At 39.1% G+C, this 27,013-nt stretch overlaps 1 protein-coding gene across 7 annotated transcripts in view; it reads right to left on the reverse strand.

Annotated features, from left to right (window-relative positions):
* The window catches only part of GRIA3 (glutamate ionotropic receptor AMPA type subunit 3), a 542,807-nt gene that overhangs the window by 402,076 nt on the left and 113,718 nt on the right, over window positions 1-27,013 (reverse strand). For all 7 annotated transcript variants that reach the window (XM_085230480.1, XM_085230478.1, XM_085230479.1 and 4 more), the window contains one exon: window positions 20,429-20,531. The gene's annotated coding sequence lies outside the window, so the exon portion shown is untranslated. The remainder of the gene's footprint in view (window positions 1-20,428; window positions 20,532-27,013) is intronic.

The raw sequence follows: 27,013 nt of genomic DNA on the forward strand, positions 1-27,013 counted from the left end.
AGCTACTGCTATTTCTGAATTAAGAGGCCCAGATACAGAGCAGAGCTGAACATTTCTCTGAACCACTGAGGTGTACACTTAGCCTTCTTCAAAGTAGGGGAAATATTAAGGGCTTTGGGACTGCCGGTTTAGTATTTAAAAGGACAAAGGCAATACAGAAAGGACAGCAGTGACTAGAATGGTACAGATTAACAAATGGTATAAATCTGAGAACTACTGCCAGTTAACTGCCATAAGTAAAATATATTGCTATGTGAGACACCTGGAGACAAGTCATGGCTTTCAATCAAAAACAGAGGTACAGAGAAAAACTTAGGGACCATCACAAGTGATTTCCTAAGTCTGCATTGGCAGAAAGGACGTATACCATCCCCACATGTTTAAAAAGGTGATAACTAAAGAACAAAGTGTCACCTCTAAGCATAACACTGGTGAGAGCATTATTAGGCTGTTGCTTCCAGCTCAACTTAAGGAAGATGTGAAAAAGGGATGAGCAGTTTAAAGAAGAGCCACAAATGTCATTCACTAGCTGGGAAGTGACTTCTACTGCAGGGGTTGAAATATTAAATAAATTTAGCTCTCAAGAGAAGCTACAGAGGACGCTTGATCACTGTATGTACAGGTGGAAAAGTTAGGTGTGATGGCAGTTTTTCAAAGTTGTTGACAAAGGAAAAATAAGGCCCAACAGATGGGAATTGAAGTCACGCAAATTCAACCTGGAATCAAAAGTCATTTGCCATCACAAGGACTAATTAAACACTCAACAGTTGTTTAAATTGAAGGTGATGGACTTCTCCAAATGTGAGCCTCTAAAATGAGATGAAATACTTTTTAATAGACGTTCTTTAAGCCACACATTATTTGAAGTGCTACACAAGATTCATCCTCAAAAGCCTGGAGGAATTGCATATGCTTTCTGCATATTACCTAGAGCTTTGTATTAGCATATGCTACCTATTTCAATACCATATCAAAAAGCAAATGCAGACTGCTGGAAGGTTTTGGAATGACACTGGTCCAATTCTTTTTTGTTTTTCTTTCCAACTTTTGATATTTTTGTAGAAATTGTCTACAACTGAAACACAGACTGCACTATGAGGAAACTCAATATGCAAACACGGTTTCTTTTTCAAGATTAAAACACCTAGCAAATCTATAGTCACATGTTTTACCAGAGCAGGTAAAGTTTTTACCTCATTATTTCAACTCAGCAACTGCTTCTTGTTTGGTTGGTTTATTGCCTAATCTGCAGCTTTGGATCCTAGAATCACTCAGGCAAATTTCTGCTAATCAAGTCCTTGTTAGTTAACAGAGCTGGTGTTCTGGGGACAAGTTAGTTGCTTCCAGTTTCTTCCTTCAGTACACAAGCTGAAAATCAAGATGCTCAAATTAAGCTTTCACCAGGGTCAATGCAAGCATATCACAGAATGATAAGAGTTGAAAGGGGCCTCTGGAGATCACCCACCTAGTCCAACCTCCTGCTGAAGCAGGTTCCTTGGAGTAGGGAAATGTAAGAAAAAATATCACATTAAAAAAAGGTTACATAGGTCTTTTCCATTCTGGATCTGCAAAATAAGAATGCCCATAAAGAGCACGGAAGGGTTATACACAGTTCAAAAATGCATCACTGTGAATAATAAGGAAAAAGAAAACCTTTTGACCTGGCATCTCTGTGAGCCTTAGCGGAAATATTGTGAGAATGAGCATTCCAACACTGAAGTACTCCAGTTATGCACTTTCAGCATGTTCCTGTGTTTTGATAAAATGTAAGCTGATGGCACCAAGGACATTTCTACCTCTCAGAATGGTAACTAAAATGATTTTGCCCAACACAAACCACTGGGAAATGCAGTCCATAAATGGATTTGATAAACAAGCCTAGGATGATCTTTTACCCTCTCCTTTCACCTGATGAGAAAAGAGAAAAGACTCAGAGCAGGAGATTGCTGAGATGTGCACAGCATTTGACTGTCTGGGCCAAAATCTGTTTTCACTTGCACAGCTAAGCACAGCAGTTCTTACCCTAAATCTCAGGTGATTCCCCTGAAGTCAATGCAGTGTGAAAGGTTCGTAAATGGGGATGTTTTTCTTCACTTGAGAAGAAAAAAGGAGGGAAACAAGGAACATCACAGATGAAAACTGTGTACATTTTATACATATACGATGCATTCAGTTTGCAAAAGCACTTCAGCTTCTGCTTCCTACGCTTAAGTATGTCATGGCTAGAGAAAATCAATAGCTTTCAGTTTATTCCATTCTTATTTATAACAGCTTATTACATTTTAATTAGCCCAACAGTTCTGTTGGATTTACAGGCAAATTGTACTAAAAGCTCATGTAAGCAATTGGTAAGTTATTAATGAATTATGATCAGACATAATAGAAGAGAATATTGGATTTCTCCATTTTGGACACAGTGACACTCAGCTATCTTTGGATTCTAAATCACAAATTTATTTCTAGATTTTCTGTACTCAGTCATCATTCCTGCTTAATAAGGAAAATTCTACATGATCTGCAAGCATCATTAGAAACTCTGATTTCCCCCGAACACCTCTTCCAGCAATGCCATCCAATGCAATCAATTACAAACAATAATCACAAAGAGTAGAGAGAGATGGAAGGAAAACAGATGTAAAGAAACTAGAAGCATCAATATCTGCAGTAAATATGAGTGAAGGAAAAATGTGTGCAAAAACAATTTTAGGACCTATGCTAAAGTAACTGAAATCAAAAGAAGTCTTTCTTCAAGGTCAGATACTATCACACCAATTCTAATTCCTAATTCCAACACGTTAAACATAATGACAGTATATGGTACCAATCTGTCAATGTCATGTGTGTCTCTCACTTTTGAGAGTTTCTGCATGGTTGATATTTCCAATAGGAAAATAATCAAGGGTTGGAGCCCCAATTATATGCCACATGGCAGGAATTTTAACAACCTAACTATTCATAGGGAAGGGGAAGTAAATGCAATTTTCTAATAAGGACATTAGTATCAATATTTTGCACTCAAATGTACTGAGAGAGCTGGCTGATGAGGTTGCCAAGTCACTCTCCATCATCCTTCAACAGTCCTGGCTAACCAGAAATGTCCCGGTGGACTGGAGACTGGCAAATGTGACACCCATCTTCAGAAAGGGCTGGAAAGATGATCCTGGTAGCTACAGACCTATCAGTCTCACCTTGGTGCCTGAGAAGGTTATGGAACGGATAATCTCAGGAGCCATCATGGACCAATTAAAGGTCAACCAAGGGATCAGGCTTAGCCAGCATGGGTTATGAATGGTAGATCCTGCTTGACAAACCTGACTTCATTCATTCTATTTATTCATTTCATTTCATTCTATCACAAGGTGACCCATTTAGTGGATGAAGGTAAAGCTGTTGTGTGGTCTACCTGGGTTTCAGTAAAGCCTTTGACACTGTCCCCCACAACACCCTCTTGGAGAAGCTGGCTGCCCCTGGTCTGGATGGGCATATGCTCTGCTGGGTGAAACACTGGCTGCATGGCCGGGCCCAAAGAGTTGTGGTCAGTGGAGTTAAATCCAACTGGCAGCCGGTCACAAGCAGTGCCCCTCAGGGCTCGGTACTGGGGCTGCTTCTATTTAACTTCTTCATTAATGATCTTGACAAGTGTATTGAATGCACCCTCAGCAAGTCTGCAGACAACACCAAGTTGGGAGGGAGTGCTGATCTGCCTGAGGGGAGAAAGGTATTGCAGAGGGACCTGGATAGACTGGATCGATGTGAATGGATCAAGGTGAACTGTATGAGTTTCAATAGGGCCAAGTGTCAGGTCCTGCATTTTGGTCACAACAACCCAGGCAACCCTACAGGATTGAGGACAAATGGTTGTAAAGCTGCCTGAATGGAAAGGGACCTTGGTGTGCTGATGGGCAGGCGACTGAATGTGAGCCAGCAGTGTGCCCAGGTGGCCAAGAAGCCAATGCCATCCTGGCTTGTATGAGGAAAGCTGTGGTGAGCAGGACCAGGGAAGTCATCCTGCCCTGTACTCGGCACTGGTGAGGCCTCACCTCGAATGCTGTGCTCAGTTTTGGGCACCTCAGTACAGAAAGGACATGGAGGTGTTGGAGCAGGTCCAAAGAAGGGCAACAAGGCTGGGGAAGGGCTTGGAGAATGTGGCCTATGAGGAGAGACTGAAGGAACTGGGGCTGTTTGGTCTGCAGAAGATGAGACTGAGGGGAAACCTTATTGCTCTTTTCCAATAGAAGTCACCTGAAAGGTGACTGCAGTGAGCATGGGAATGGTCTCTTCTCACTGGTGACAGGATGAGGGGAAATGGCCTCAAGTTGTGCCAGGGTAAGTTTAGGTTGGATATCAGAACAAACTCCTTTAGACAAATTGTTGTTAAGCACTGGAATGGGCTGCCCAGGGGGGTGGTTGAGTCACCATCCCTGGATGTGTTTAAAAACCGTCTGGATGTGGTGCTTAGGGACGTGATTTAGCAGGGGATTGTTAGAGTTAGGGGAGTACTGTCAGACTGTGGTTGGGCTAGATGATCTTTAAGGTTTTTTCCGACCTGAACAATTCTATGACTCTATGGTTCTATCAGTTTACAGAAGAAAATCTCACAGCTATTCCTTTGATGGCTCCAACATATCTGTCTAAATAATCTGTTAATGTGCATTTGAAATAACTTTCAGAATAACTGACTTACCAGCCCATACTATGAGTTCAGCCCTGTGTCTGCTGTGGAGTTGTGACAGTCTTAAAAACAGCAACTGTATTCCTGCTGGATAACCTGGCTCTTCATAACATGTTCTATCAGCATCATGATCCTTTCTAAGAGTCACCACTCTTCTCTCCCACTAGCCAGGACTGCAGTGCTTTTTACATACTGACCCTACAAATGTGTTACTAAGCTTAATTAGTTAATATTTCTTCAGTGCTATATAAATTCTAAACAGTAGTTTTAAGACTGGTGTGAAAGCTGTAATGTGCTGCCTAATACCAAATTTCTGGAAGAGCTGTTAAATATGCAAAAGATGTTCTGCTCTCTACTCTAGATCTGTGGTTGTCACAGTGATTAAAACTCCGTGTTTCCTAAACAATTAACTAACAAAGTCTATTAAATCTCATTTTATTACTTTGAATGGATTGTGATGGTACAATAATCCAACTCAGCAGCAAGAGAGAATTTACATATCTTTTTCAGAAAATGGATGAGACATAAAATGAACGACATGGTGGATCAAACCAAATCCTAGCGTGTTCTCAGTCTCTTTTGCATTTGATTTTCTCTGCTGTACTATAAACAAGTTCTAGCAGTGATAGACTCAGATTATGTAGAAACTAAAGAGAGAGAAAGCTCTGTAGCCTTCCAAAACAATTCACTTAAACAGAATACACACTTATCACTCAGCATGTTTTGACAAATTCAAATGTGCTATCAGCTCAAATGTTTATTTCCTTTGACTGGTAGTGCTGGAGACAGTACTGCATGTTGTGTGCCCCATGCTGAAACTTCAATTCAATTTTGTGGTTTGGAAAGTTTTTCTGTTCGTATTTCAAATGGAATATATGACCTGCAATTCATTTATATTTCCTGTATAATTAGTAGCTGGCAAGTAAAACAAATTAGGTGCTTGATAAACACACACAATTATATTTTCAAAGCAGTTGTATTTATGCTTGGAAGGAAGGACAGTTTTATGAATGTGTAATCAAGGATGTAGAATTGGAAAGAAAACAAAATAGAGCATAGTTAATTCGGTGGTAGCGACAAATTAACACTATGCCAAGCCCCCTGCACATGCACTGCCCTGATAAACTTGTTATTGGCAAAGGCTCACTCCAAGAGGAGCTTGGTAATCCTTCTTCTGTGTTTGTTCTTTATTACCCCTTTGAGAAAATGTTGTTTATAAAATAAAGATCTGCACAAGCAAAGATAACAGAGTCCCCCTTTCCTGCCTGACCTGTTTAATAGCTAACAAGCTGGGAATATATCATGCTTTCTTTCTATTTCCTTTATATATTTGTGTACAGGTGTGTGCTGCACACCAGTGATTACCAAGCATTCACAAGCAGATGTGCCTCCAAATGAAAGATGAAGCTGAACTGAAAGTTTGTTTGAAATGCAAGTAAAACCTGCCAGATGGCAGTGTCCAGAAATAGCACCACTTATACTGAATTTTTTGTCTAGCTCCTGCTCCCAAGCACCAGTGAGAACAGGGGGAGGACAACTCAGCACTGATCTATCTGTAAGGGCAAAAGGAAAAAGAAAAGGCAGTTTTAGGGCCAAGGAGACCACTGTGCAGATAAGAAGAGGAAAATTAGCTTCAGATGTCAACATCTGAAAAAAAAAAAAAAAAAAAAAGGAGAGAAACTTAAAGAAGGATCAGTTATCAAAAAAAAAAAAAAAGGAATTCAGAATATTTATGAGTTTATTCATAAAGGAAAATGAGCAAAAGGATGTGCAAAAAAGAACCATTTAGAAAAAAGGAAGGCAAAAACTCACAAGCCGTTGGGATCAAACAAATTGCAAATGAATATCCTAAAAGTTTTTGACATATTGTGGGAAATCAACTATATGTTGAAAGAAATGGGCATCTGCATTTCCAATGGAAATGCATATGCCTTTCACTAATACCAGCATGAGGAGAGGAGGAACCTGAAGTATAACATGTAATCTCTGCACCAGGTAACTCTGTGAATTACAGCATGGTTTTGGGGCACGATGAAGTGCAGAAGCAGCAGCCCAAGATGTGCACTGCCCCTCAGTGCCACACACCGTGTGCCCACAGAGGGCACAGAACACAGCTGGTATGTTTCCCTTACACTGTCCTGTTTGTGGTTGGCTGTGCCTTTGAGGAATTGTTTGAGCTGATTTTTTTCAGAAATTGCTCAAAGCTGAATTTGAGAGTAAATGTCACCTAAAATTATTCAGCTCTTGGCAAACACATACACTGTCCCTTTGGTGATAGGAAATACCTCTAAGCATCACTGTGGTCTTATAAGAGCAATTTGTGTTTGTGAGGGAATCATGCTTTTGCTTTCAATGTCTTTATGCATAGCAGCCCTCCATAAGGCCTAGGTATGGCTCAATAAAAAGGTTTGAAACTATCTGAATCACTTTTCAAAATTGAATCTGTCTTAATAGTGTCACATATATGTACAGAGAAAAACACACAGCCAATTCCAGGCTGACTGAGTGGCACTGAACGAATCCTGTTGCTGCATTCAGTATAGAGAGGCTGGAAGAAAGGAGCTGCTCTCCAGTCATTGCACTATGCTCAGGGTAAAAAATATATCTAATGTGACAGAGTAATCAGAAACTGTAAATTAAAATTGCATCTGGATGTAGGAATAACTTGAACATCCTACCTCAGAAATGATGATTTCACCTAGTATGCTTTCTGACTGCAAGTGATGTCAGATAACTCAGTAGTCTGAGATCAGCAAAGCCATTGGTCAGATTATTTAGATCTTATTTAGACTTTAAAGAGATCCCTAATCATGTTGCCACTATTCTGCACTTTCTTTAGAGGAAGCTGACAATCTTCCCTTCCTGACAGAAGTTGTTACAGATGATTCAGATGAGTTGCTCATGACAACCACTTAGCAAAAACCTTCTAACGTGACTCACTTTAGGATGAATCATTTACTTTTTCATCATTTTAAAACAAACTTCCCCATGTGAAATAAAGATTTGTTGAAGGGACAATTTACAAATGCAAAACTGTATATTTTATTAGCAGCAGAATTGTTGGTTGGCCAAAACAAAGCTGTGATGAGCAATTTCCATCTATCTGTAGCCTTGTAATCAAAACCCATTCTGAATAGAATGCTGAATCCCATGACATCAGATATTCTGCAGCATGGGTGGGTTACTGTGAGATGCTGCAGATTTCTGCAGTGTTATCCAAAATTTCGAGCTTTCCCAAAACTGTGATCGTTGTACTGTGTTGTCACCAAGTAAAACTTAGGTGCAATTAAGTAAAAAACTTGTGGAAAGTTTTGGGGGATTCTTCTTTCATCAATAGATTTCCCTTAAAAGTTACTGTACACATCTTTTATAGCAACTGAGGTCTTCCTCGGCAATGAATATTTGTTCTGCTAAGAACTGTAGGCTTTTCAAACTTGGGAACTATTGAGATCTACTGATTGAAGATTTGTAGACAACACCTAGGTCTAAGATTTCTTGAAATGTCCTCAGAAGTCCAGAATTTTGACTGGGTTTCAACACAGAGCTACACTGGAAGAGACACATATGTACTGCCTTCTTACGTTCAACCAGACACAGCAGCTGTGTGGAAGAGTCAGCATACTTCTAATCAAAGGGATCCCATGAGACTGGGAAATTTCACTCACATTTCAGCTCCTTGAGAGCCAAGATCTATGATTCCCACATGAAAAATCACGCACAGATTATCAGGATTCTGTACAGACCAAAACCGAAGAAAGTTGTCTTTATTGGTGCTATGCTGATGGACTTCTGAGTCAATATCATGGATTAATGGGCCTATGCTAACTAGAGAGAAGCTAAACAGACAGCCCTAGGTTGAGGGAGGAAATTAAATTACTACTTACAGTCAATTAACAATGGGAATGTGACAGGAACACTGAAACCAAGGGAATACAAAGTCAAATTTGAAGCTCTGTCCTCATCTAACACTTCTTTCCCAAAGGATACATGACTGCAAAGCAGCAGCAGATTTTTACAGTTTGGACATGCTTGCTCTGCAGTTGCTAAGTCTCTGGAGGGAACTGAGGATACTCTTCCAGAAGCCCAGAGTTTGCTCATCACGTTTGGAGGTTAGAACTGTGTTGCCCAAATAGAAGATCAGGAGACTTCCAAAGATGCCAGAAGAAACATCAGCTATGAAAAAAACCACTCATAGACATAATTATTTCCATTTATGTGTTGCTATTTAAAATAAATAGATAACCTGGTGTTGTGAAATGTACAGATCCATATGATCAGTCATTCCAAATGAATATTTATGTGTACAAGAAAGGGCAAAATCTGTTTTCCATTAGGCATAACCTGGTGTTTTGTACGTACCCAGTAAAGCAAGACTGACTAATGCATTATTATAATGAATTGTTGGGAAGATGAGAAGCTCTGGGATAAACTCTGCTACATTTGCACCATTGTAGTGGTTTCACAGCATTTCAGTGTGTCTTCTTTTTCCATGGAAATTTATTTTTATTTCATGATCTTCTGTTAAGAAAGCACAGAATTTTGTCTACATTTCCACAGGGCCCTAACTTTGACCTTAAACAAACCTCCCTACTGAGAACTTCCATGATGTACCTATGGATGAAAGAAGCGCACAAAAAATCTGATACCTATGAATGATGTGGAAGATAAAAATTAGCACAGATTCCGGAGAGCAAAACTATTCAGCTATTTCATAACAGCTATTAAAGGGAAATACTGTTCTTTCTTATTTCAAAAATATTCTCAAGAAAAGCTTGCTTTTTGCCTCCAGCAGCTTGTTTCCTCTCAAGCCTGTTATACAAAGTGCTGTCTGTGATTATGTTATTTTTCTTGCTATCTGCAATACACAGGCTGACTGCCTGAAGCAAAAGAAAAGATGATGAAGGTGTTTCAAACATTCCTTCCAATGATCAGAAAAACTGAGCAATGGAAAAGTACAACACTGCCTACCAAATGAGACACCAAAGACACTCATGAATACAATGAGATAACAAAGATAATTTTATACTGCCCACAAATAAATGGTTGCCTTAATCAAAAGCAAAACTATACATCTGTTTGTGTTCATTTCTGGTATCACCTGCGCCAAAGATACAGGCATCCTTGTTCATGCAGTGCCTCTCCAAATCTTTAATGTAATCAGCCACAATCAGCTTTATATCAAAACCAAAAGTTTACCTCATTTTTTCTCTTATTTCCTCCCTTCCTAACCTACCAGTCTTCTGCCTCCCAAACACAGCTGGTGTAATACCTATGACCCAATCCATAGGTTGTACAGTAGTCATAAATTTAGATATTGTACAAGAGTAATAATGCTATTACAACTTAACCTTAAATGAACCCTTAGTGCTAGCACTCTCCTTTATTTTGTGCCATGCACTTATTTATCTGTAAAGAAAAAAAAACATATAGGGAATTCTATCACGCTTCAACTTTCAGTTCACTCAGACATATTAAAGTAGCCTAAAGTAGTGGAGCCTAAAAAGTGAAGTGGGAAATAATTCAGTGTGTATTGATTTCTAATCTAGAAATACACACAACAGTTTTCACCCTGTATCATAATGTTAAAATAATAATTTCAAAATGCTGTATGTTATTACTATGTCTCTCTGTTCCTTCATAACTCTACTCTTTGAGCATCTGCAGAGTCCCATCTGGCATACTGAACCACCATCCTGTGGGATTCTGGCAGACAAATCCATGTCTGTTAAGTCTCCTCAGCAGTCAAGGCTCACCCATAGCAGGGTACAGGTTAAAAACCTTGTGTGCAACAGAAATGCACTGGTAACGCTTGCAGCTGCAAGCCAACATTCCACCTGTGACAGGGCATGGCATCCTTAAACATCCTAAACTCTCAAATTCAACAGAATTTCTTATTTTTCTCTTCTGAATATTGATAAATCAGAATCTAGTACAACATCTGCTGACCCACTGCATTATCCTAACTATACACAGCTGCTCCACACCTGATGGTACTGCTCTTATCTGTTGCTAACAGCACAGTGGTACATTCATTCCACCAATAAGCCCTACAACTAAGCCCCATCTGAATCATTTCTATCAAACCGAAATTTCTCAGGGAATCAAAATATTTTATTAAAGTCTTCATAGGCTAAATGCTAACAGCCCTAGCTCTCTTTCTTGCTGAGTTCCCCCAGGGAAGAATAAAAGTGCCAATTGAGCTGACTAGCCTTTGTTTTCAGAAGCTGACTGATATCAAAGAGGGCTGTAGATAGTGGATGTAATCCTACAATACAAGATTTTTTTGATGTTCTGCTCTAAGTGAAATGGATGCCCAAGTTATTAGTACATGTAGTAGTTGCCCCTTGGATTGAACTATTTAATTAATAAAGAAATACGAACTCACTAAATTGAATGCTAAATAGCACCAGCATAAGGCTCGATACTAATGCTGTGTTCATTAAACATCAAGAGGAATAAAAAAATATACAGAAACCCTTTGATTCTTTAACAACTATTACTCTCTTAACATTAATAACATATATGATGGGGTACACACTGAACTTGCTCGCTTTGAATTACACACTTTAATATATCTCTATTAACATGATAAGTATCATTATTTATGTTAGAGTAGATTTATAAATAGCACTGTTGCCTGATGGACCTGAAGAAGGTCAGGTAGAAACTGTCTTGCAGAACAGAGGCAAAGCCATGCCATCTATGCAAGTGCCTCACGTATCCCAAACCACTCTGAAAATAGAAATTCAGATTTTATTACGACACTCTCATTGTATAATAAGTTCACCTGCCTAATTCATTAAAAAATGTCTAATCCAACATCCTGAAATTAGTGCCTTAGAGAATTTGAACACCGCATTTGGAACGGCAATGAAAATCTACTTGGACACTAAACTTTGCATATTCGATACAGGGAAAGGAAATGGATTTATGAGTGAAATATCATTTCTCATGAAAAATGCCCTAAAAGAATGAATCTTTTCCGTACATCATTCATGATTCTCTAAATTGGGAGTTGTCAGTGCTGGCAGCCTAACTAGACTCGCATCAGAATTTGAATTCATTGACATCTCTTCACAGAAATCTGATGAGAAGCCGATGGGATGGAGCTGAGGATCAGCTTCTGTGTTTTAAACTGCAAGACAATATTCAAGAATAGATGAAAATAAAAGAAAATGCAGACAGGGGGTATGCCTGGGTAAGCAGAGGAATTATGTGTTCCAGTGCTCTGGAGATGTTTATTATTTTTTTCCAAATGTCTTGTAATAAAGAAACTTTAGAAAATTTAACAGAGTAAATAAAAATATTGCATTTTTTTAAGTGAGTCATGTAGAATGTTGAATGTCATGATTGAGCTTAAAAGCACAAATGTTTAAATAGAACTTCCATGGTTCCATCTTTTAAGGCAGCATCTGCTAGTTTCCATAGCCAGACTTTGTGCCAGAGAACAATATGTTGTCTGCTTCAGGGAACACAGCTAAACCCATTTCCTTTATTCTAAAGTAATATTTGTGAAATAGCAACATCACTCAATGTGCATGCCTATAATATATGTCATACATTGCTTTTTTTGTGTGTTAGACCTTTATTAGAAATTAGCAATTAGCTTCCTCAGTGCTCCTATTCAAAATGAAAATAAGACTAGCTCCATACATAACATACTTATTCATTATAGGCCAATTAAAAATATTAGACTCAAAGTTTTTCTTTGCTTAATCTATTTACTAACACTGGGAATGAATGAGAACTGAGAAAGCTGTTGATTGTTCTGCTGTGTGCAGGAAGGGATCATCCTCAAGTGCCATAGTTAACACATTTCAGACTACTTGATCCCACGGGATGAAGCAGGTGATTGTTTTAATTAATCTGCTGATGGTAAAAAATCTAAAGATATTAACTGCCTGTCTCTAAAGGGGTGTAAGAGTTTTTGCTGTGAGCACAAGAATTCCTCCTAAATGACATTTCTAATATGTAGCTTTACCCAAACAAGGACAGTTAAAATGCTCTGCTATGAGCAACTGGATTTTCACAAAAACTCAATCTCAGATAAACTGAGGCAGTAAAACAAAGGGAAACTTTCAGTGTATTTGCTGTAGATTACTCTCATTCATCTAAAATACTATGGCAGTCAGAGCCACTGTGTCACAGCAGCAATGGAGAGCAGAGGAGGAAGACGAAATAATTTGTCTGCCTTGATTGACCAGGGAACTAAAAGAAGCACGAGTGAAAAATATATGAGCATTAATTTACAAAAAATTACTTCATAAAAGGGAATTTAAACAATATGCAACTCATTTCACTTCTTAGCTTTCAGCAAGACCTTTAACCCACTATATACAATTAAAGCTAATGGATATGTATTGTAATTAAGTGAACGTAAGTACACCTGTTCCCTAGTGGTGGCGACCTGTGACAACTACCAAGGTGATAAGGTCGATAAGACCAACACGGAAAAATGTGACATTTGTCAGAGCTAAGGGGTGGGTTCAACAAATTCAGTGAAAATGTGAGGTTCCAAAAGAAATGTACACATAGCAGGTACTTCCCACAGAACTAAAAGGACCACACAGAGACAGAAGTGTATATCAAATAGTCAATTCTTGGCGGTCTAACCTATGGTTTTCTTGTCACCGCCTTCCTGCTTGAGGTCTATTAGAATGGTGAATTCTTAGCCTGGTTCTTTAAGAAAAAAGGCATATGTTGTGCTGCCTGGCCATCTGTTAGTTTGCTATTTTCCCCTCAAGCATGTTTTGAACCTGTTGAATGATTTCAGCCAATTTGACAGAAGGCTGAAGGTCTCAGTCGTACAAATTTCTGTGCATTTCATGAAAAGCAAGAGCAATGAGAGGAGAAAAACTCAGCTTACAGCTGCAGTGTGGCTGGTCAGGCTGACACCTTGCAGGGCACACTGCCCCCAGGACTTGGACAAGCAGGCCTATGATGGGGGCTGCATGTCCAAGGAGGAGAACTTTAGGCCTGCTAAAGTTCTGCACAAATCCATCACAAACCGTGTTTCCTCAGCAGTAGAAAAAGCATCAAACCGCAGTTTGACCTCCAGGCTTTAGCCAAAAGTCAGTCAGTATGCTCAGAAAGATATTTCAACTCGTGGGGAGGTTTTTCACTCCCAAAAGCTTACAATTCAAGACAGAAATCAGAGAAATGGGGCACATTGCTGGTAGGAGTGCAAAGAGAACCGAAGACTCAGCTGTGCAACCATTTTGGATCTATACACTGCAATCAAACACAGAAGACCACAATGGGTAATAGTTCAGACTTCCCAAACACCAAATTTTCCATCTGATATCATCTCTGGTATCAATCTGTAGACACAGGAGATGCTAAGTTAGTCAGCAGGATATGAAAACCTATCACCCTCTTTGGTGGTTGTGTGCCAGAACATTGTAACTTCTTACTAGGTCTACCCATACGTTAGTTTAGCCTTAGTATAACTCTGTCTCCAGCTGTGACTGGGCAGGAGAAAGTATATAACAAAAAGGAGTGAAACTCCCACTTGTGCTCAGAGGTCGCAGGTGTCTATTTAGGTCTTCTTGAGCCAGTGGCTGCAACAGGCAATTGCATTTAGTCACCATTGGTCTGTGTGTCTACACCCTATTAATCTGCCAGATCCTTTCTTACACCGATGTACAGTTTTGTACTCCAAAACTTCCAGTAATCATGAATTTTGCAGCTTAGTATGTACAAGAAGTACATCTTTTCATTCGTTTAACTCTCCTACCTAGTAGCTTCAGAGACTTCTAGTTTTCTGTCACAAGAAACAACAAATGTTTGTGATCCACATGCCACAGAATGATAGAATGTCTTGGGTTGGAAAGGATCCCAAGAGATCCTATGTGAAGTTATAGATATCATTCCTCTCAGTCATCTCCCTTCTAGACTGAAGAACCCTGGCCCCTTTGGTACCTTCCTAATGAAAAACCTTCCAGTGCTTCCAGCCAACCATGTTAGCTTGCCTTCTCCTTGTGTTTTCAGTGCTGGCTGAGGGCAGAGCTGGAAGCACAAATCAAGATATGGGCAAATGGGGAATAGACGGTGGTGTAATGATGTTCTCAGCTTTGCTCTCATTTCCTTCACTAATAATGCTTCAAATCCTATTTTATTGCTAAGAAATTGACTGATTCTTTAGTGAGATGTCCACAATTACTCCAGGATTTGTTCCCTGAACAATAATAGAAGATTCGGAGTCCACTCTTATGTATCTACAGCTCCGCTTATTTGTCCCATGTGCATTAATTTTTGAAACACTAAATTTTATATCATTTTTTTCTTTCCATCATTGAGTATAATGTTTCTGTCTTATTATTTCCATCTTTCTTCCACTATCTCATTTTTTCTAACATAAATCTAAATCTCTTCTGTATTTCAAATTCAAAAGCATATACCCCCATCTCTATATTCTGGTGACCTGCACCCGCAAGTTTTACCTGTGTCCCTGGGCACTAAATTAGATTGGAAGTTTGACATTACCAAGGAAAACGTTAAATCAGTTGTAATAGGACATATTTAATGTCAAATTGATTATGTTAATTTTCCTATTTAGAAGTTCAGTAACATTGTCAGTGCTTTCATCTGCATCATTCTGCATCAGAGGTCAGTGATTATGTGTGCCTCACAGATAAACATAATGCTTCTGTCTTTACGTAATGGATATTTCAAAAATATTTCCTGAAGTCTACTGCTCACTATCAACACCATGTGGAATTATCAAGATGATTTGTAACATGATTAGGAAGTCTTAAATACTGTTTTGTGCAATGAAGATACACTGTGACAATATTTGAGTGGGTACAATGAGTCATCCATATTTTGATTTCATGAAAGCAGGACTGCATAACGAAGTGTGAGGCAGCAGTCTCATTGGCAGTACAGTCACATACTGCCTCCCTCATTGAAAATACAGTCACATGCCATTATGCTACTTTTCATACAATGATATCCACCTATTCTTAGCAAGCACCGTGTTGAATGCAAGTGGAATAAAGTATGGCATGACTGCCCCTTCTGCTATTTCAGACAAACACACAGTGAAAGTCAGTGTTTTCACAGACGGCATGTTTAGGGAGAAGGGTATTACATTAGGAATCACAAGTGCTCTGTTTAACCTAAGCTGCATGGTTACCTAACCACTGCAGTAACTAGAAGTCTGCTGTTCAGTAGCACAATTTTTTACCAAGAAATATATAAGAAAAAATCTATTTTCCATCTCTGCATGTAGCTATTTTTAGAGTGTGAGTTTTTCTTCTATGTTTTTCAAGCCAATTGACCATTCTAACTTGATTGAATGAATTCTGCCATGTTACATCATGGTATAGGAAATAGTTCAACCAAAGATAGTATTTTAAAGGACTCTGAACATACTGTCATCACCATTAAAAGAAAAATCCTATTTCTTAAAAGCAAATACTGGATGTGCACTGGAGCTATGGCTGACTATTTTAAGGAATGTGAGAAGAAAAGACCTTTCTGTACTTCAGTCCTAAAACGGCAGCAAAAAGTACATCAGAATCATTCTCTCTCTAGTACTTCAATAGAATATTCAATACCTTTATCTTTGAGGAGCTCCAATCTCCATCAAAAGGAAAAAAAATATGGATCTGATACTTGCATCTGTTTACCTAGATACGAATTTAAAGGAAAGATAAGTCTGGAAGGGATGGTCAGAGGTCATATAGTCCATCTCCTAGCTTCACAGCAGGTTCAAATATCTCTGTTTCACTTCTGACGGATGTTTGTCAAGCATGCCCAGAGATTAATATGGCATTAACCATCAGGAAATTTATTTCAGTACTTGCACTTAAAGTGGTTGTATGGAAGTGTTTTTGAACTGTAATGTAGAGAAAGTTGATAGGAGTAGAATATACATTTCAGTTCTCCTATGAGCAAAGGCAGAATAGTTCTGTACCCTCCAGCAAAACATAGGACAAACATCAACAAAGTGCCAGTAGGAAGCATCAAATAAAAGTTGCAACAAAGAAATGCTAAATTTGAGCCTAAGAATAAGCAACCAGAACAAATACATACAGTCTGTTTGCTAAAGAAAGCTCAGAATGAATTTTGATAAGTAAATTAAACATATCAACAAGGAACAGAATCACCACGGATTGTAATTCTAGTCCTCAGCAACAAAAGAACAGTAGTAAGCTTATACCACTAATGTACCAGAAAGAAGATGATGAGTGTGAAGAGCAACTTCAAGGACACAAAGCATAACAGAAGGTTTCAACTATGCTCAGGTAAACTGGATACTGGTCAGTGTAGGCAATACAAAAATCTTAGATAACAAAAGTATCTGCTTCTGGGGGTAATTACTTGGGAAACAGAAAGGAAAAAGAAAATACTCACTTAAAACCTTAAACCTAACCCTTGATTTCATATTGAATAGTGTTTATGACCTTACTCTGAATATTGTTTCAAAGGCATAGCATTACAGAAGAGTCCCAACACGTCCTTATTTTCAGTAAGGGAGTTCAGAAGCAACAGCCAAAAAGTTACACTTTCGAAGGTGACGTTATATATAATGACATCAGCAAAAGCATGCAACATACGGGAAAAAAAATCTTTAATGAGCTCCAGAAAGCCAATGTAATTCAATAACAGAATCTATTAGAAGCAGAAGATATGTTTCAAGTACTGCAGAAGTCTCCAAGAAGGAAAATACAGTAGAATGGACTATCTAGCAAGCTACATATAAAAACACAAAAAAAAATGCATACAAACTAACAGAGACCTTAAGATCTTTTCTTGAGAAATGATTGCCAGAAGACACTAAAACTAACGATTAATTCTTGAAATACTGCCAAAGTATGCAGGCAATCAGTCCTTCTGCATGACCAGGTGATAACAGGGATAGAAAGGGATCATTCATGGAAGATAATGCCATAGAAGAAAAGTCAATACATTGCTGTCGTTGGGATAAGCGCAGGCACTTGGACTCAACAGCTTTTGAGGGGTATATCAGAGGATTTGTTTTGAATGGTTGTGTTAGGAGAAAGGAGGCATCAAAAAACTGGAAAAAAAGGAATAGTAACAAATCATAGGACACAGAGGAGCTCATGAATCTTAAATGTAACACTGCTGAACTATTATACCAATCATAAGATCATAGCATCATAGGATGGCTTGGGTTGGAAGGGACATTAAAGCCTGCTGACTGCTCCCCCAGCTCAGGCTGCCCAGGGCCCACCCAGCCAAGACTTGGCAGCTCCAGGTGGGCACCCACAGCTCTGGGGAGCAGTGCCAGGGCCTCACCGCCCTCTGAGTAAAGAATTTCCTCCTAAAATCTAATATAAATATCTCCTCTTTTAGTTTAAAATTAAATGTAGAAGAATAAAGTTCATATAATAATATATATTATATAAGAATAGCATATACAGGAACAAAAACCCATTATAATAAAAAACAACACAGTCCTTGTATAGGTAAGCCATACCACAGAGACATGTTTGAGTTCTCAGTAGGGCATGGAAAAGCTAGTTATATCCTGTAGTTAAAATTTCTAGAAATTTTCAGTAGGATTTTTTAACTGAAGTTTCATAAAGTGCCATAGGAATGTTTCATTATGGATTAATAACAGTTTAAAAGGAAACTAAAGTAGGGATAAGTAGGAAGGTTTCAAATGAAGACTCTGCCTTGAGGCTTCCACTTTTTTTAGTTTTTTAATAAACTATCTGGAGAAGGGCTGGACAGAATAGCAACATTTGATACTGTGATTACAAGTGATTCAAGGCAGTAAAATGGCAATCAAACTGCAAAGATTTGCACAAGAGTGTCATGATATAGAATGATTAGGCAATAAACTTACAGACAAAATTCAGTGTCAATAAATGTGAAGTGATACACAAGGAACAGTAACCTTAACTATGCACATTCCAAGACTGAGTCTAAATTAGCTACTACCCCTCAAGGAACCTATCTTGGAGTTATAATATATAGTACCATGAAAACATCAGCTTGGTACTCAGAAGCATTTTAAAAGGCAAATAAAACATTAGGAATTATTATAAAGGAAGAGATAATAAAAGAGAAAATACTATTGTGCTGTTTTATAACCCTATGTTGCATGAAATCTGATTGCTCCACCTTGGAAAGTGTTGAAGATGAAAAAGGTACAGGGAACTGCAGCAATAGTGATCAAGACTCCTCAGGACAGAAACAACAACAGAGAGGAAATTCTGATATTTCATGATTCCCATAAAGTGAAATCCTAGAGGAGATGAAAATTCATTTTAGAAATGCCAGCATATGTTGATTCTGAAACACAATATGCTTTTTAGGACTCTGACAGTTGCGACTGAAATTACAGTAAAACTGCTGAAGTTTCACAGCTTTAGGCATTTGAGAAGGGAGCAACGTCCCATTGCTCGGTGTACCTCAGTCCCCGAGGGCACTAATGATCTCAGCCTCCTTTCTGCATGGACTGGCTGGAAACCCCAGCCCTGGCTTCCCTGCATGGATCTGATTTGTTCTGCTGCAAGAGCCTGAGCCTAAAAATTCCCACATCAGTTTTGAACTGATGCTCTAAAGAGCTCCAGATTAAACAAGGATTTCCAGGAGTCTCATTTTCATGGCCCTGGACACAAAAATTTACTCACATACAATGCCTGTAAAAATGTCTTTGCTCACCTCCCCATCAGGCATGCAGCCTCCTCTTGGATCTGACTCAGAAACTCATTTGTCAAACAATTACCATAAAACAATCAAAATTTGAATATTATTTTTTTAGACAGTCTCTCACTTTGCACAGTCTAAAAGATATGACTGCACAGAAAAGCAGTGTTAGAACAGAAGAGCTCAAATGTATGTACAGATATGGCCAGGTTTAGAAAAGAAAACAAAGAGCAGATTTTAAATCTTCCCTTAATCATCTAAGAAGCACGTTGAGGTTATGATGCTACCTTCCTCAAGATCTGAAGCACCTGCAGTACTGCTGACCAGATTACCAGAGTCAATGAATGTGATGCTAGTCAGCCTATCAGCTACTAGTTTTGTATTTTTCAGATCTCTTTCCAACCTGATTTAGAGGAAAGTTTTAGTCTCATAAACTCACAGAGAAAGGAAACTATCCCATGCTATGGTGAAGTTTACAGTCGGAATGCAATTATAGAGACACCACAGTCTGGCAGGTAAAGACAGAATGCTAGAGATGAAGACTACACAAAATCTGACCAGAAATAATTTTATGGTGAGCTTAGCAGCTCACCAAAAGTTACTTACTATCTTTATACCCCCATTTCCCAGAAGATATCTTCTACCACAAAGAAAAATTAATACTGTGACCTATGGTGGACAGGAGATCAAACTGTACAAGCGGAGTCCTCCCTTCTGCCTTTATAATCTGTGAAGCTGAAAACATAAATTGCTGGAAGCATCTCATATTTTTTAAACTAGTTCACTGAGAAAAACTTCTGTGGAAGACATGAATTCCCATGGCTAATGCCCCAGAACGTAACTCAGAAGGCTTTAAGCCTATGCATGATTGCTTTTATATTTTTTAAAATACATTAAACTCATGACAGCAACCAGTAACTTCATAGGCAAGATTACAAAGATAAAGAAAACTGTAATCTTCATCTTAAAAAGATGAGACTTGATACGTGGTAATCATGAATGCTCTCCTCTTTCTTACAAATGCCTACTTCATTCCTCCTAGTCCTTTTATCTAAATTCAAGGTGAAAATTTAGAAGTATTTCCGCTTTTTCATGGGAGAAATGGAAAATATTCCTGCTTGATTTACTTACCACATCCCATTTCTTTCTCTCACATATGGCTGCATCGTACCCACACATTTTCATGCCTTTCCAAAACAATATGTCACTCCTCATCTTCTCACCAATTTTCTTACTAAAATGAAAGAGAAACAACGGTACAAATGGTTATTAAAAAGTGGCCATAGTAGCAATAGCATACAACTTAATGAATGAGACATTTCAGCATGAAAACCTTTAGGAAGATTTCCTTCAATATCAGTTGACAACTATCCTTTCTCTCTCAGTTAGGAGTTTGAATGAATCTCAGATTGGAACATGAAATTCAGCTGAAACCATCAAGTTTGATCAAAAACTTGATTCTGATCAAAGGCTTCTCTTGTAATATCTGATTAAAATCCCAAACCTCCTCAGTTTCCTCAAACTGTCTGAAATTCCTCTACTACTTCTGCCCTTTTTAAGGAACTGAAATTAATTGGCCTCAAATTTCATACAGTTTAGGAAATTTTCACATAGCTTTAATAGAAACAGCGCCAAAAATGAAGGTGAGGCTGACACAGGACCTCCTTAGATTTAATCCTATCCCATGATCTGGTGAGCATCCATTTGGAAACGGAATATTTCTATTTGGTAAATAACTTCGTGTCAGTGAACTTCTGTTTGAAAGCAATGTGAAGGTTGGGTAAGGTTCTGAACCCAACAATTAGTAATTTTTTCTGTGTGTTACAATCACTGGAGGAACAGAGAAGCCCCTTAAACAAGGTTGTGCTTCCTCACACTTAATTTGATTCAGCCAGGCTCTTTCCATTGAATTTGCTGTGGCTGGGTCAGACTGTTCTCACACAATTGTAGTTGTACATAGGTATATTTGAGAACAATACGTGCAGGCATCAAGAACATAAATAATGTGCCCTTACTCATAGGAGCAACAGCTCTTCTCTTGGGTGAGCCAGACACACGGAATAGACCTACTCGGATCTCTTATTATCTTTAGATTTACAGAAATAATCAAAACTTGCTTGGATTAACAATTACATATCCATCACTGACAAACTGTGATTAGCTACCTCGTTAACTTTATGGCACCACCTATCTGGAAATCTGTAGCCAGAAAGGATCACAAACTAATTTTTACCAATTGTATTTTTTTTCCTCTTTAGTATTGTCATCAACTTAATGACTTAATTTTTCTGTTCTTGCTGATGGGCATGATCTCACAGAACCTTCAGATATGCTAACTGTTTGCATCAACATTAAATTAGACAGATTTTTATATTTCTTGAAGGAAAAAATAAATAAAGAGAACTGTGAAAGAGTCTAGACAAGCATACAAAGTAAATACGCTAGGATTAAAGGATATTTGAGATAAACTATGCATGTATCTAAAAGTATTAGTTCTACGGTGAGTAATTAAAGATGCATCATCAATGAAGTTTTCTTAAGTAATTGATGCAGATGAGTGTAGCTGTGTGGCCATGGAGACTGGCAGATTTCATCGAGCCTACAAGTGTCTTTCCTATCTGCAGTTACTGCATATGAGTGAACTTTCTGCAGTGCCAGCAGTAATCCAGGCATATAATGACAACACCTTTGAGAAAACTCATCTGAGGAACAAATAAGCTTGCTTTAAAAAAAAAAGAAAAATCATATTGCCCTGACTCATAAATCTATGCTGTATTTAATTAAATTCAATACACAATTTTAAGGAGAGAGAAACAAATTAAAGAACCTGTACTAAATGACAGAGAAGATTCGAAATAAATATAATCCATTTTGCTTTTTAATCCCAACGTTGCTTGTCCTTGTGAGGAATGATGCCTGCTTTACTCATCCTTTTAATTCCCAAAAACAGCTCTTACATAATGATATTACAGACACGTACTACAAAATAGATAATATTTTTTAAAATCAAGTGAGCTTGTTCACAAGCACACTGAAGAAAGCTGAAAATGACCATCACAATTTTTCATTATACCAAGGACTTCTCCTTTAATGATTCTCCCCCTAACCTCTCTGGAGAACAGCAATTAGCATGCTGCTTGTCCAGATCCATCAACAAAGGCACAAATAAAGCCGTAAATATGCTATGCATGTGTTAGATTGATTAGGGTATCTTCTACTTTGACAGATTTAAACGTTCTCTTTTTACTAGTAAGGGGGAGGACCACTGCATGAAACAAAGAAAATAATTTGCAAGCAACAATCCTCGGTGATGTGTTAGGCCATCCGAATCCATGCAGACTCTCAGGGTATCCTCATCACCCTGAAATCCTGGTTTCCTACACTCAGCCTCTTCTAACACCTCTAGGGAGAGCCACTCATTTCTGTCGCTGCTGTGTTCAACATTTTTCATGCTTAACAAATGAAAATGAGGGGATGAAAAAAACAGTTAAAGCAAAGGTTATGAATCCCACTCGGGAGAGATCTTCTCCACAAGCTGTGCATCTAGGTGTCGTGGAAACTTTTCTCTGTGCAGACTGAACCATCCCTCAAGTCTCTCAAGCCTGGGACATAGCAGACACACTTCCCACCTTCCCTCTTTTCCTGCCCACATAATCCTTCACAGATTGTTCTCCCAGGCACAGAAAAGCCGCCCTTCCTGTCACTCCTGGCCCTGCTCCACTGCCGAGTGCCATAAGAGCAAGCCTGGTCCGTGGGCAAGCAGGGGGATTTCTGTCACTGAGAGGTGTCAAGCATTGCCCAGAGCCACGTCAGCTCAGTGGCTGCTGTGGGGAGGTGGGCAGGGAGAGCTAGCAGCAAACGACAGAAAACATTTGCCTCCAACAACTGAGAAAGCAAAGGTGAAAAAATCTAAAGAAGCTGACAGGTGGTAAATCATGAAATGTTTCATTTGGGTTTTTTAAAAGATAGAGGAAACCACCATGTGGTTCCCCCACGCAGAGTTTTATAATATACGTGTGTCTGTCGATGAAACAGGCAGTGATGTGTACTGCAGAAAAGTTCCGCGTGTTCTTCTCAGCTCCTTGTCATGGGGCTTCTCTCACCCACCCACTGCACCTGGAATAGCATCCTTGTTCCTTCAAGTCTGGCATCTTCTCTCTCTTCTCTCTCCTTTTTTCAGCTCCCAGTCAACTGCTTGTTTCATTTCCCAGCTCTTTGCTCTTCTCTCTGGTCTCCACCTCCTCTGTAGACTCAAGTAGCTTAGGACCCCTGCAGCAAGTCATTCTTTCACATGATCTTTTACCTTTTTTTTTTTTTTTTTGCCCTATCTTCTTACCTAGTCTAAAGTCTGCACAGATTAAGACCACTTTCTTGAGGCTTCTGACATGACACGTATCTGACAGACTCTGTACTTTGAACCTGCAAGACATATTAGTGTCCAAATGTAAAAATGCCTCCTGACATGAATTATGAACAAAAAACTCACATGGATGTGTAAAAAGCCAGCTTTCTTTTTTTTTTTTTTTTTTTCCTATAAGACCAAAAGAGAGAGTAATTCTGGGAGAGAAATACTTATTCAGACTTAATGACATGAGGAATGTTGGTGTTGTTTTGAGCACAGGATGCATTTTAGCCTCACCTCAAAGCCTGACAGGCAGTTCTGAGTAAATTCCAAGCGCAATTTTTATTCTTCCTCCTTTTTCTACAAACGTGTAAGTAGAATACAAAGAAAAAACAATACAAATATAACATCAAGAAAAAAAAAATGATTAATGACCATTAAAAAATATACTAGAACTTTTGGATTGTGTTCATTCTGCTCATTTGCCAGAGGAACAACACACGTCTGGAGTGATACCTTGAGTTTGATTCTTCCTGCATCCCAAAGAGTTCATCTAGACCCTGGGGTGTTAATATGAAACCAGGCAGTGTTATTCTGTAGACAAGATTATGTGCTGTCAACCAAATGGAGCTTTCACAGGATCAGCTGAGCTGCTGGAATTGCTCCCAGCCAGGATGCCGGGGTCATTTTTAAGACACTTCATGGAGAACAGGTTTCACAAGTTAGATGCCAGCACAGTTGGTTTTTCACCTAATAGGGCCTCAGGCTCTGCTATCGGAAGGATCCCTGTGACTGCGAGACGCAAGGCTCAAATGTCAGGCATGTAATATTTATTAGAGGCAGCAGAGGTTTCAGCCTCCCTACATAAGATTATTCTTTACTGAATAGAAAGAGCCACAGCTCCCTGTGGTAGGATGTTCAGCAGTTTCATACGGTAAAATTGTTAATAAAACCACTATAAATATAAGAAAGGCTTCCAATTTCTCCAGGCAGCCCCTAAGGCTACGGCTGAGTGAAGGACTGCGGGCTCTGCGTTACCTGGCATTCCGGATAAACAGAAGTGTGCAGTGCAGCACAACATCTGTAAGAGCATCCTCTGAGATGTCTTCCAGCGCTTCCTGGTTCCCAAACCAGGAATGTCATATCTGTGGTCTTTTTTACTTTGTTCTGCGCTAGAGAAAAACTGTAAGGCAAGGAAGTCACAAAGTCAGCCAAGTACTTCAGTTCTCCGAATGACCCTTCACCCCAGCGAGAGGCCTGCTGCAGTGACACAGCGGGATGCTGGCTCTGCAGGAGGACTCGATTCCAGCAGCTGTTCTAAACTCCGTGGGAGCGTTCACAGATCTGTAACGGCACTTATGAGAATGCGTATTATAATTGCTCCTAAAGAAGGGAAATCTCTGTCCGAATTAATGACCCCAGAAATTTTGCAAATTTTTTATCACAAAATATTTGGACCGGTAACTTGGAACTGCTCCTCCAGTGTTTCCCATCTGGAATCGACAGAGCTAGTGGTGACTGACTCAGACATTTAAGTCCAAATTTCACCCTGAAATACTGACGGGCGAATTTAAACCCCCATCTTAATCCACTCCTGTCAGTTCCCAATCCCTGCTGGGTGTGGAAAATCACTTTGAATCTTACATATTTCAGTCTTCTGTTCCTTAGGATAATTTCTTCCACATGATATTTGCCGCATGTGTGAAAAACAAATTTGTCACCCAAAAGCATATATTTCCAACGATCTCAAAGAACAGTGATTCAAACAGTGATTCACATTTTCAGCAGCACTAATACTATAGAGATAGGGGGAAAAGGAGAGAAAGAAAAAAGAAAACAAGAAGGAATGTAAAATTCTTCTTAAAGAAGAAATATGTGGAAGAATAAATGCAAACAATCCTTCACATGTGAAGCATGCAGAACCCTGGTAGTGATAGAGCAGAGTTTGCAGTGCGTTTCGACAGCTTAAATTATGATACTTGCCAAATTAAAGAAATCCTTTCATTGGAAAGTAGAATCCTCTCATTGAACGAGTTAAAGGAATGACAAATGTCTTGATTAAAGTGAATTTTAAATCCCTGTGCATGACCACCTATTAAGACTCTTGCCCACACTGTCTCATACAGTTTTGCCCAGCCCTGGCTGGGAGCAAGGATGTCTCTGTGTGCCAGGCCATCCCATCCTAACACAGAGCACTCATCACAATGGAAACTGATGGTTCCCCCCCCAAAAAAATTCAGAGAGCAAATAAACCACATGCTCCTACTTCCCTCATTTTTTGACTAAGAAAGATAATTTTTCTTCCTGCTTTATGATGGTATACCAAGAAAGCTAATATAATCCATGCTAACCACTGCGTCAAAAAACTACACGAACTCAAGACAACCAAGTTTGGTCATGCCTTGCAGCAAGCAGTGCACTAGTTGCCAGTGCAAGTGGAATGATATCTGGCAATGCTGTACCTAGGGCTAGGAGACTAATGTCTTCCAGGAGAATTTTTAGCTATGTTTTGGGACCCAACCCAGGATCAGGAGGCAGCCTGCAAAATGAAGCTGTGGAACAGATCATTTGCTGGAGGTTTGTCACACATAGTCTTTTTGTTTGGCCCTTTGCCCCCACAGCTGCAGGCGGTATTCTTCACATCGGAGGCAATAAAACATACCTGCCAGAACTGCAGCTAGCAGCTAACAAGGAAATCTAAGGTGAAGTTTGCATATGTGTACTGCAGCAAAAGTACTCCTCTAAGGAGTCAACATCTCTGTAAAATGGGATAAAAGAACACAATGCTCATGAGAGCTCTGAAGGCAGCAAGGCAGCTGCCACCCTCAGGTCTCTACTTTCTCTCTTCGGGGAGGGATCAGACCTTTAAATCAGTTCATTCCTGAAAGGGACGCAATAAACTTCAGGGTTCACCATATCAACAAGCATGTATACATTTGCCTACTGTCCAAAGCTGAAGGGTGGTATTAACCAGGTAACCTGTTCTGCCAAGATAGAGCCATATCCCAGCCTGAAGACCCACAACGATGCCTGAATGTAGCAAATAGAGTAAATCTCTTATCTGTGGCTTTAAATCCACTTATATTCCCACTTGTCCATGACTGATGTTGGTTTCAGTGGGTGGCAATTCTATTTCTCTGACAGCGTTTTATAATAAGAGATCTATCTTAAATAAAGAGGGAAATACATTCTGATTCCAACAGTGCACTCACAATGAAAACAGACTTCCAGCTGAAGACATCCTTGTGGATGTTTTATTGGTTTCATAGAGCATCAGCCGTAAAAAATGAATATGTGGAATTTATCAATTAATTGACATCAGCCTGAGACAAATCCTGAGCACATCATGACTCAGCCTGCAGCAGCAGCCTCCA

This window comes from Meleagris gallopavo, chromosome 9, assembly GCF_905368555.1.
Source record: "Meleagris gallopavo chromosome 9, MGAL_WU_HG_1.1, whole genome shotgun sequence".
NCBI lineage: Eukaryota > Metazoa > Chordata > Aves > Galliformes > Phasianidae > Meleagris > Meleagris gallopavo.